At 38.9% G+C, this 12766-nt stretch overlaps 1 protein-coding gene and 1 long non-coding RNA gene across 3 annotated transcripts in view; both read left to right on the plus strand.

Moving 5' to 3' along the window:
- Positions 1–12766, plus strand: part of UBQLN1 (ubiquilin 1) — a 53570-nt gene that overhangs the window by 14768 nt on the left and 26036 nt on the right. The gene's annotated exons all lie outside the window — the stretch shown is intronic.
- On the plus strand, positions 2722–10385 carry LOC133071233 (uncharacterized). Its single transcript, XR_009696389.1, has 4 exons — positions 2722–3005; positions 6948–6998; positions 7693–8469; positions 9364–10385. It is a non-coding gene; the product is annotated as an uncharacterized LOC133071233 (long non-coding RNA).

Below are 12766 nucleotides of genomic sequence, written 5' to 3' on the forward strand. Positions count from 1 at the left end.
TGGAGAGGATGTGCTGTTGGTGGGAATGTAAACTGATACAGCCATTATGGAGAACAATGTGGAGATTCCTTTAAAAACTAGGAATAGATCTACCATATGACCCAGTAATCCCACTACTGGGCATACACCCTGAGAAAACCACAGTTGTATAAGACACATGTACCCCAATGTTCATTGCAACAGTATTTACAATAGCCAGGACATGGATACAACCTAGATGTCCATAGACAGATAAATGGATAGAAAGTTGTGGTACATACATACAATGGAGTATTACTCAGTCATAAAAAGAAACAAATTTGAGTCAGTGGTAATGAGGTGGATGAACACCTTACAGAGTGAAATTGTCAGAGAAAAATATCATATCTTAACATATATGGAATTTAGGAAAATAGTACTGATGAACCTATTTGCAGGGAAAGGATGAGACATAGATGTAGAGAATGGGCTTGTGGACATAGCAGAGGAAGGAGAGGGTGGGAAGAATGGAGAAGGTAGCATTGACATATATACATTATCGTGTGTCAGATAGATAGCTAATGGAAGTGTGTGTGTGAGTCGTGTCCGACTCTTTGCAACTCCATGGACTGTAGCCCACCAGGCTCCTCTGTCCATTGGATTCTCCAGGCAAGAATACTAGAGTGGGTTGCCATTTCCTTCTCCAGGGGATCTTCCTGACCCAGGGATCGAACCCGGGCCTCCTGCGTTGCAGACAGGTTCTTTACCGTCTGAGCCACAGGGAAGTCTAGTAGCTAATGGGAAGTTGCTGTATAACGTGAGGAGCCAGGCCTGGCAGTCTGTGATGACCTAGAGCGGTAGGGTGGGGAGAGGGGAGGGAGGCTTACACATGCACAACAGACGCTAAGTTGCTTCTGTTGTATTTGACTCTGTGCAACCCTGTGGACCACAGCCTGCCAGGCTCCTCTGTCCCTGGGATTCACCAGGGAAAAGACTACTGGAGTGGGTTGCCGTGCTCTCCGCCAGGGGATCTTCCTGACCCAGTGATCAAATCTGCATCTCTTATGTCTCCTACATTGGCAGGTGGGTTCTTTACCCCTAGAGCTGCTTGGGACGCCAATGTATAATTATGACTGATTTTCGCTGTTGTACCACAGAAAACACAACAGAGAAAGGCAATTTTCTTCCAATTAAAAAATAAATTAAAAAATCCAACTTGATGCTCTTGATTTAAACTTGAATTTTTCAGTTAATGCAAAATTTTGAGCATTCCATGTCAATAAATACAGGATGGCATTATTCTAAAAGTTGCTAATTTTTTTTCCCTAAGTCAGTACTACTTAGTTTCTGATTTTTTTTCTTGTATTCAATAAAAGTATAATAGATAAAACAGACAGATAAGTTCAAATGTTAGAGATCAAATTTTGGAAAATTTAAAGCCATTGTAAACTATTTCCTCTACCTTTTGTAGAGTGCAGAATAGAAGTTAAAGGATGTATGAAGTACATGCAGGATTTTTGGCTCTTCTGTAAAAATATAACATCATATTTGGATTAAAATTTTCCAAAAGGTAGCTTATTTGGGAAACTAGAGCATATCTGATTTGGTATAATTAAAATTAAGATTTATTCTTTTTTGTTTTCAGTGGACTGGCAGGCTGCTGAGAGTTATTGTTATCCTTTGTTTTTGTAAAGTTTGTTACAAGCTTTGAATAATCAGAGTAAACCAATATTAGTCTGTTTGGGAGTAGTTCTAATTACCTAAATTGTTTGACATCAGTTATTTGAAATTTAAAATTTATTTTTATAAGAATTGGATAATAGGTAGTCACATTACACAGTTTCTCTTTGTACCCTATTTCTGTCATAATGCTTTCCGGTCTTCAACATGAAGTGCTATAAATTCTTATTTTGAATTGCCTTAGGTGCCCCTCAGAACCAGGAGTTTCATGAAGCTAGAGGAGTCTAGTATCAGTGATGTTAATTTTCAACAATGTTGTAATTCTTTAGGAGAAAGTGATTTCTTATGAGTCTGTAAAGACTTTGGTTTCTTGAGATTTTTGTGAAGATTGAATGAGATGATGTGGGGATGTGGTTCGAGGCATGATGTAGCTGTAGTAAAATAATGATGAGTATAAGTGCATTTTGAACTGTGTGCCACTAAGATCTTACCCCTCTGCATCTAGGATATCAGAGAAGCCCCTAGTATGTCCAGAAAGCCAAACTATCCTTTCCAACATCGGCAATTTATGGTTAGTAGGATTCTAGCCCTTAAGTATTACTAAGGGCTCAACTAAAGCATTCACTGCCATTCTATGATAGAAGCTTTTGAGGTTGTGGCTGTTCTGGATATCAGGTCTGAACTGTCTCTGCTTAATTATGCTCATGGATAATTGTCTCTTATTCTTGGGTGATCATCTGTGTTGTGATTTCTGTGCCTCATAGCCACTCTGATCTGCTACCTAAAACTAGAATTTTTAGACAAACTTTATTTTTAAGATTTTTACTGAAGTGTAGTTGATATACAATGTTGTGTTAGTTTCTGGTGTACAGCAGAGTGAATGAGCTATACATGTACCTAGCTCCACTCCTTTTTAGTTTTTTAGTCCATATAGGTCATTACAGAGTATTGAGTAGAGTTCCCTGTGCTGTTCAGTAGATTTTTATTTCAATAATTCTATTTATTTATCTTTAGTTGTGCTGGGTCTTTATTGCTGTGCAGGCTTTTTTCTCTAGTTGCAGGCAGTGGGAGCCTGTCTCTAGTTATGATGTGTGGGCTTCTCATTGTGGTGGCTTCAGTAGTTGGGCCATATAGGCTTAGTGGTTGTGACTCGTGGGCCCTAGGGTGTGCAGGCTTCAGTAGTTGGCAGTTCCTGGGCTCTAGAGCACAGGCTCAATACTTGTGACACAGGCTGAGTTGCTCCACGGCATGTGAGATCTTCTGGGACCAGGGATTGAACCCGTGTCTTCTGCATTGGCAGGTGGATTCTTTACCACTAAGTCAATAGGGAAGCCCTGTAACAGTTTTTATATTGGACTATTCAGTGGGTATGTCACTAGTTTTACTTTGTTTTTTTCTTCTTATTTATTTTTAAAGCCATTTTGTATTGGGGTATAGCTGACTAATGGGGATGGAGGTTTGGGGGAGAATCATGGACTCTATAGAGTGTGCGTGTTCACTGATTGCAGCACACAGACTTCTTTATTTGCAGTGTGCAGGCTTGGTTGCCCTGTGGCATGTGGGATTTTAGTTCCCCGACCAGGGATTGAACCTGCATCCCCTGCACTGGAAGACAGATTCTTAACCGCTGGACCACCAGGGAAGTCCCGTGTCAGAGGTTTTAAAGTTACCCGATTTTTATTTTAGGATTAGTCTCCTTCCTTTGTTTATTGGCTATTTAGATTTCATTTTTGTGAAGTTCTTATTTCAGTCTATTGGCTAGTTTTCAGTTGGCTTGTATTTTACTGATCTGCTGGCTTTCTGTATAAAATCTGGGTTTCAGGATCTCTGTTGGTTTTTGGTATTGTAGATATTTTCACTCTCTTGCTTAACATTTTACTCTCTTAATGATAGTTTAATTTATTGTGGATTTTTTGTGGCTATATTTTTTTGTGTCCTATCTGGGAAATCTTTTCCAGTTGAACTAGTATTCTACTCATTTACCTTTTTGATACTGTTTAATTGCATGGTAGGGGTTCCTATGTGGCTCAGTGGTATAGAATCTGCCTGCCAAACAGGAGATATGGATTCAGTCTGTTTCAGGATCTTCCCCTGAAGAAGGGTATAGCAACCCACTCCAGTATTCTTGCTTGGAAAATTCTATGGACAGAGGACCGTGGTGGGCAGCAGTCCTTGGGGTTGCAAAAGAGCTGGACATGACTTAGTGACTCAATAACAACAATTGCATGGTTCTGTTTGCTTTGTGTGTGGAGTGCATGCTTTAAAAGATTTAAACTTCTTGAAATATGTTGACATGCTTTATGGCCCAATATTGTTGTTGTTTAGTTGCTGAGTTGTGTCCTACTCTTTTTTTGTGACCCCAAGAATTGTAGCCTGCCAGGTTCCTCTGTCCATAGGATTTCCCAGGCAAGAATACTGGAGTGAGTGGCCATTTCCTTCTCCAGGGAATCTTCCTGACCCAGGGATTGAACTCGTGTCTCCTGTATTGACAGGGGATTCTTTACCTCTGAGCCAGGAGGGAGGCCAGTAGCCCAGTATGTAAGTTTGTAAATGTACTAGAAAAGAACATTTATTCTGTGGTTGTTGGATACAGTGTTTTATACATGCCAGTTGAGTCATCAGTTAATTATGTTGTTCAAATGTTTTCTTTTCCTTTTTGCCTGTTTTATTCTATCAGTTACTGAGGTAAATGTGCTATAAAATATGTTACTGTACTTTTGGATTAGTCTATTTTTCTCTGTAGTTCTATTTTATTTTTGCTTTATTTTGAAACTGTATTATGATATACATATACGTTTAAAGTTTTCTTGTGAATTGAACACTTTCTAATGTTGAAATGTCCTAGTTGCTTTTGTATTGTATTAAAGTTTGCTTTGTTCTGGGAACTATTCAGTATCCTGTGATAGACCATACTAGAAAAGAATATGAAAAAGAATGTGTGTATATATTTATATATTTACATATAATGTGTATAATTGAGTCTCTTTGCTGAACAGACTGTAATTAACAGAGTAAATCAACTACACTTCAACTGTAAAGAAAAAATATTGTGAGTAGCCTCACTAACTTTATTTGGTTAGTTTTTGCCTGGTCTATCTTTACCCATTCTTTTTTTTTCTTCCCTTAGTAATTTATGTGTATCTTTTTTTAAGCAATATGAAATTGGGTTTTTAGACCCAGTCTGGCAATTTTGTCTTTGTAACATGTAGTCTGTTGTGTAATTATTGATACATTTGGTTTACAGTTCCCATTTTACCACTGATTTCTGTCTTTCCTGTCTCTTGTATGTTGCTTTTTTCTCTTTTTGTTTTGTATTATTCCAGCTACCCGCCCCCCACCTTTTCCAGTTGCACCTTTTATTAGGTTGGTAGATGTATGCTGTTTATATTGTTTAGTAGTTGTACCAGAGAATACCATGTGCATCTTATAAAATGTCTAAATCAGTAGCTACTTGTACTTCTTTGCTGTTATTACAAGAACCTTGGAACAACTGAGCACTGTTTATACCTGCCTGCAGTCTATACTTGAACCCCCCTCCTTACTTCCTCCTTTGTTCTCTTTTCCTTCTTCCCACATAAGACATTGTTATTAATACTTTATAAAGTCAGTTTTTATTTGTATTTATTCTTTCCGTTGTTTTATTCCTTCACCTAGGAGAGGATCATTTTCTTCTGTCTGAGGAGTTCATTAACATTCCCTGTGGTCTGTGTATGCTGGGAACAAATTCTCTGTTTTTGTGTATCAGAAAATGTCTATTTTGATTTCATTTTGGGGGAATTTGCACTGGATATGAAATTTTAGTTTGCCAGTTACTGTTCCCCCTTTAAAGTTTTTCTTAATTTTAAAATCATGGGTAATTTTATCCTTCACTAAATGAAAAAAAATCATGGGTAATTTTAAATATTTAAAGAAGTAGAGATAATAGTAAGTTGACTCCCCATGAATCCTTCACCCAGTTTTGACAATTTATCTTAGAGCCAGCCTTGTTTTAAGTGTACTTACTCTTAAGGCTCCTCTCAGTTCCATTATCTGACTCATCTCTCATGGATTATATCTCTTCATCCTTTAATATTTTAGCATGTATCTCTAAAAGATAAGGACCCTCTTTAAAAAAAACACAGTACATCATCCTGCCTTACCAATTAATGCTGTCTAAATTTCACCAATCCGGAATTTCCCCTTTGTCTCAAAATGACTTTTTAAGTGTTAATGATAGCATGAATTTACTATATGTTTTTGCCTTTTTAAAAAAAGACTTTTTAGAGCAGTTTTAGGTTTATAGCAACTTGAGCAGGAAATACAGAGTTCTCATACTCCTTGCTCCCCCCCTCCCCTGACTTAAATCTCCCCATCAACATCCCACCCTGGGGACGGTACATTTGTTATAATTGATGGACCTATATTGACACATCCTTATCATTCAAAATTCATAGTTTAAGACTCACTCTTGGTGTTTTGACAAGTGTATAGTGTATATGCTCTGCCTCTACCCTAACTCTTGGCAACCACTGATCCATTTACTGTCTCCATAGTTTTGTCCTTTCCAGAATGTTGTCTAGTTGGAATTATACTAGCCTTTTAGTATGTAGCCTTTTAGATTGGCTTATTTGACTTAGTATGCATTTAAGGTTCCTGCGTTGTTCTTTTGATGGTTTTATGGCTTATTTCTTTCTGTTGCTAAATAATATCCCTTTGTCTGGGTGTACCATGGTTTATTTATTCACCTGTGGAACAATTTCTTGGTTGCTTCCAAGCTTTGACATTAATGAATAAAGCTGTCATATATACCTGTGAGTAGGTTTTGTTTGTCCATAAGTTCTCAACTCCTCTGGGTAAATACCAGGGAGAGGGTCCTTGCTGGACCAAATGGTAAGACTATGTTTAGTTTTGTAAGAAATTGCTAAACTCTTCCAAAGTGGCTATAACCATTTTGTATTCCCATCAGCAAGGAATGAGAGTTCCTGTTTCATATTCTTGCCAGTATTTGGTGATGTTTCTGTTTTAGTTTGGCCATCCTAATAGTTATATAGTGCTCTCTTCTTGTTCTAACTGGCAATTCCCTAACGGCCTATAATGCAAATATGCTTCTTTGCCATCTGTGTATCTTCTTTGGTGAGATATCTGTTAAAATTTTTGCCTGTTTTTTAATTGCATTCAGTTTTTTTTCTAAACCTTTATTTATTTTTGTCTGCACTGGACCTTTATTGCTGTGCATGGGCTTTCTCTAGTTGAGTTGAGCTTGGGCTACTTGTCAATTGTGGTGCACAGGCTTCTTGTAGTGACTTGTTTTTTTTTTTTTTCTTTTGTAGTGACTTGTTGTGGAGAACAGGCTCTAGGTGGCAAGGGCTTCAGTCGTTGTGGTGCGTAGCCTCAGTAGTTGCGGCCCATAGGCTCTAAAGTGTGGTCTCAGTAGTTGTGGCACACGAGCCCAGCTGCCCCTTGGCATGTGGGATCCTCCCAGATCAGGGATCAAACCTGTGAACCCCGCATTGACAGGCAGACTCAACCACTGGATCACCAGAGAATTACTTTAAATAACAGTCCTTTATCAGATGATCATTTCTAAGAGTTTTCTCCCAGTCTGGCTTTTCCCATTCTCTTGCAAAAGATTTCTGTTTCAAATGACATGCAAATAAAGCTCATATGTTGCAAGGAACTGATAAGTTCCCTAGTTTTTCCACTTTTGTACTAGTTATGCATTTGTTTTTCCTGCCTTGTTGCATTGGCTGGAGGTTTCAATATGATGTTGAATAGAGTGAATAGAGAGCAGACACCCCCCCCCCCCTTTTTTCCTTTAAAGTTTGTTTTTATTGTGGTAAAAGTCACATGATATAAAACACAGCATTTTAACCGTGTTTAACTGTACAGTTCAGTGGCACTGAGTACATTCACATTGTTGCACAACTGTCACCATCATCCCTCTCCCCAATGTTTCACCTTCCTAAGCTGAAGCTCTGTCCCCATTAAGCTCTGACTCCCCATTGCCCCTCCCCGCTTCCCGGCCCCTGGCATCTAGCAGTGTATTTTCTGACTCTGTTAATTTGTCTGTTCTAGGTATCTTGTATAAGTGGAATCAAATAGTATTTGGAGAGCAGACATCCTTGCTTTGTTACTGGTCTTAGAGGGAAAACATTCAATTGGTCACCGTTATTACTGCAAAACAGTAGATATTTTGTAGATGTACTTTATCAGGTCTAAGTAGTTTCCTTTTATTCCTGATTTCCTGAAAATTTTCTTAGAAATGAATGCTTTCTAATGCTTTTTTGTTATTGATTGATAAGATGGTGTGGATTTTCTTTTCCTTTTGTCAATATGGTGAATTAAATTGGTTTTTCAAATGTTGAAATTTCTAGGGTAAACCTCACTTGGTCATTAAGAATTATTCTTGTTCTATATTACTGGATTTAACTTGGCATTTTATGGAGCATTTCTGTCTGTGTTCATGAGGGATATTGGTCTGTAGTTTTTCTTTTCTAGTTTTGGTATCAGGGTAATAATATTGCCCTCATGAAATTAATTGAAAGTGTTTCCTTTTCTATTTTCAGAAGAGAGTGTGTGAATTCTGGTAGCTTGAATCTTTCAAGATATCGGTCCATTTCATCCACGTTACCAAACACCTTGCATGCAGAGTTTTTCTTGAGCTTTTCTGGTGGCTCAGTCATAAAGAATCTGCCTGCCTATGCAGGAGACTTGGGTTCCATCCCTGGATCGGGAAGATCCCTCGGAGAAGGAAGTGGTTCATGGGATCGCAAGAGAGTTGGACACGATTTAGCAGCTAAACAACAACAATAAGGAATAAGGAATTTTCCTTATTATCCTTTTAATTGTGAGGTCTGTAGTCATTTTCTTTTCTTGTTCCTGATATTGCTAATTTATATCTTCTGGCTTTTTTTTGGCCTTTGTATCTAGATTCTAATCAATTTTACTGATATTTTGAGAGATGTTTTTCTTATTTTTCTGTTTTTGATTTCTGCTCTTTTTTTGGGAGGGGGTTTCATTTGTTGTTTTTCTGTTTTCTAAAGGTTGAAACTGTAGGCTGCTGATTTGTGACCTTTCTTAAATTTATGTCTTTAGCGGTGTAAATTTTTCTAGGTATTGCTGTAGCTGTATCTTAGAAATTTTCACATTGTAGCTTCATTTTTGTTCAGTTGAAAATATTTTTTAATTGTTCTTTAAGACTTTCTTTTTGACCCATGACTTATTTGGAAGTGTTTTGTTTACTTTGGAAAAGTTTCAGGTATCTCTCTGTTACTAATTTCTACTGTTACTCCATTAGTGTCAGAGAGTAAACTTACATGGTTTCAAACTTACAATTATTAACATTTCCAAGGTTTGTTTTAAGACCCAGTTGATGATTTTATCTTGGTTGAGTGTCCCATGTTTACTTAAAACTTTCATTTTCTTCTATAGGTTCTTCTCTGCTTTTTCCTGTTAGCAAGTTATTTGTTAAGGACACCTTTTTTGTTGAGTTTGGTGACTGTTTCCTTTTAATGTCACTTACTATGTTCATTAATCACCTGCAAATTTGGGGGAAATTTATTAGAGCACTGTCCATCAGAACCATCCAATCACCTGGGAAGTTTGTTAAACCATAGATTAAAAAAAACAAAAACAAAAACAAAAAAACCATAGCTTGCTGGGCCTCATCCCCAGAGTTTCTGATTTGACTGGGTCCTGAGAATTTGCCAACAAAGGTCCGTCTAGTCAAGGCTATTGTTTTTCCAGTGGTCATGTGTGGATGTGAGAGTTGGACTGTGAAGAAAGCTGAGCACCGAAGAATTGATGCTTTTGAATTGTGGTGTTGGAAAAGACTCTTGAGAGGCCCTTGAACTGCAAGGAGATCCAGCCAGTGCATCCTAAAGGAGATCAGTCCTGGGTGTTCACTGGAAGGACTGATGTTGAAGCTGAAACTCCAATACTTTGGCCACCTCACGTGAAGAGTTGACTCATTGGAAAAGACCCTGATGCGGGGAGGGATTGGGGGCAGGAGGAGAAGGGGACGACAGGATGAGATGGCTGGATGGCATCATCAACTCGATGGACATGAGTTTGAGTAAACTCTGGGAGTCGGTGATGGACAGGGAGGCCTGGCGTGCTACGATTCATGGGGTTGCAAAGAGTTGGACACGACTGAGTGAACTGAACTGAGAATTTGCATTTCTATCAAATTAACCTGGTAATGGTGAAAGTTGCTCATCTGGGGGACAGCAGTTTGAGAAGTACAGCTCTGGAACAGTTTCTCAACCTCGTTATTGTTGACATTTGGGGTTTTAAAATCCTTTGTTGTTGAGGCTGAACTGTGTGTTATAGGTTATTTAGCGTCTTCCGTCTCTACCCACTAGTGCTACTTAATCCATGTTGTGACAACGAAAAATGTCCTCAAATATTGCCAGATGCTCCCCAGGGCAGATAGAGGCCTCCACGCACTTCAGGAACCACTGCCTTGGATAACTATCTAGTGAAAACCCTTAAGTCTTTATCTCTAAGTTCTTTTATTTTAGCCTAGTTAGATTTTCCTTGGAGACATTGTATATTATTATCCTTATGCTTGAATGTTGAAAGTCCAGACGCCGGCATTCTGTTTGATAGCTGTGAGGGGAATGGGGAAAGGCTGAGCATCTCGTATGTCTCTGTTGACTTAATCTTCTTTTAGTGTCGTACTCCTTTTCTCCATGTGCCTAGTATGTTCTTTAGTCCAGAGACCCTGTTCCCCTTCCAGAGGAAAGAAAATTCTCCCTCCTTTTTGTTGGGTTTGGGGAGGGACGATTGCTTGCTTAGCATGCAGTGAAGATGTGTCTGCTTTGATTTTCAAATCCCCTATTTTAGTCCTTCAGCATCTGTCACCTTATACCCTGTTCTCAGCCCCTGGTGGTACCATAGTGAGTCTTCTAGGAATTCTGGAGATTTTGGGGGGGGGATGTATTAGCTTGGTTTTCTGTATTACCAGTTGAGGATTCAGTTCTCCTGGGTGCCATTGGATGTTTAGGATCAAAACTTTGTTCTAGTTAAAACCAAAAGGTCTCAATTTCTTCTATTTTATGAGTTTCTGCCTTAAAATGTTTCTTCCTCCAGATCGTATTCTGATTAACAGACATATCTAGAATGTATAAAGAATTTTTATAGCTCAGTAATAGGAAGGCAAATAACCCAAATAAAAGCTGGGCAAAGGCTGTGAATAAAGTTCTCCAAAGATATAAATAGAAGCACACGAAAAGATGCTCAACGTCATTAGTTGTCAGGGAGATGGAAATGAAAACTACAGCCTATCTACTAGGGTGGCTATTAAAAACAAATTAGGTAATAAATATTGGTGACGGTGTGGAGAGATTAGAACCTTATACACTGCTGGTAGGATTTTACAATAGTAATAGCCATTAAATACTTAGGATAACACACTGGTGGTTCCTCAAGTGATTAAGAATTAAGAGTCATTTAATTCTGCATTTGAGTATGTACCCAAGAGAAATGCAATCATATGTCCACAGAAAAACTTGTACATAAACACTTGTTGTTTAGTTGCTATGTCATGTCTCACTCTTTCAGGACCCCATGGACTATATCCTGCCAGCCTCTTCTGTCCATGAGATTTCCCAGGCAAGAATATTGGAGTGGATTGCTGTTTTCCTTCTCCAGGGGATCTTCCCCACTTAGTTTATAGCAACATTATTCATAATAGCCAAAAGGTGGAAACAGCCCAAGTGCCCATCAATTGATGGATAAACAAAATGTTGTATATTCATACAATAGAAGGTTTGGCCATAAAAAGTGATGAACTATTGATACATACCACAACATGAATGCACCTTTCATACATTTTAAGTGAAATTGCCAAGTGATAACCACTGGACTGCCAAGGAGCTCCCTGATTACTGGTTTCTTGCGATTTGGAGTGATGGGGGGATAGGGAGGTCATAACTAAAAGGTACTGGTTTCGTTTTGAGAACATGAAAATGTCAAAATTGACCATGGTGATGGTTGAATGAAATCTGTGAATATACTAAAAAGCCATTGTATGCCAAAAATGGGTGACTGAAGTGACTTAGCACAGGGTATAGTTAATCTGAGTTGAGTTCAGTTCATTTCAGTTGCTCAGTTGCGTCCAACTCTTTGCAACCCCATGAACCGCAGCACACCAGGCCTCCCTATCCATCACCAACTCCTGGAGTCCACCCAGACCCAAGTCCATTGAGTCGGTGATGCCATCCAGCCATTTCATCCTCTGTCGTCCCCTTCTCCTCCTGCCTTCAATCTTTCCCAGCATCAGGGTCTTTTCAAATGAGTCAGCTCTTCGCATCAGGTGGCCAAAATATTAGAGTTTCAGCTTCAACATCACTCCTTTCAATGAACACCCAGGACTGATCTCCTTTAGAATGGACTGGTTGGATCTCCTTGCAGTCCAAGGGACTCTCAAGAGTCTTCTCCAACACCACAGTTCAAAAGCATCAATTCTTCAGTGCTCAGCTTTCCTTATAGTCCAACTCTCACATCCATACATGACTACTGGATAAAACCATAGCCTTGACTAGACGGACCTTTGTTGGCAAAGTAATGTCTCTGCTTTTCAATATGCTGTCTAGGTCGGTCATAACTTTCCTTCCAAGGAATAAGCATCTTTTAATTTCATGGCTGCAATCACCATCTGCAGTGATTTTGGAGCCCAGAAAAATAAAATCAGCCACTGTTTCCACTGTTTCCCCATCTATTTGCCATGAAGTGATGGGACCAGATGCCATGATCTTAGTTTTCTGAATATTGAGCTTTAAGCCAGCTTTTTCAGTATCCTCTTTCACTTTCATCAAGAGGCTCTTTAGTTTTTCTTCACTTTCTGCCATAAGGGTGGTGTCATCTGCCTATCTGAGGTTATTAATATTTCTCCTGGCAAATTTCTCCCAGCAATCTTGATTCCAGCTTGTACTTCTTCCAGCCCAGTGTTTCTCATGATGTACTCTGCATGTAAGTTAAATAAGCAGGGTGACAATATACAGCCTTGACGTACTCCTTTCCTGATTTGGAACCAGTCTGTTGTTCCATGTCCAGTTCTAACTGTTGCTTCCTGACCTGCGTACAGGCTTCTCAAGAGACAGGTCAGGTGGTCTGGTACTCCCATCTCTTTCAGAATTTTCCACAG

This window comes from Dama dama, chromosome 16 (genome assembly GCF_033118175.1).
Source record: "Dama dama isolate Ldn47 chromosome 16, ASM3311817v1, whole genome shotgun sequence".
In the NCBI taxonomy this organism is placed as follows: domain Eukaryota; kingdom Metazoa; phylum Chordata; class Mammalia; order Artiodactyla; family Cervidae; genus Dama; species Dama dama.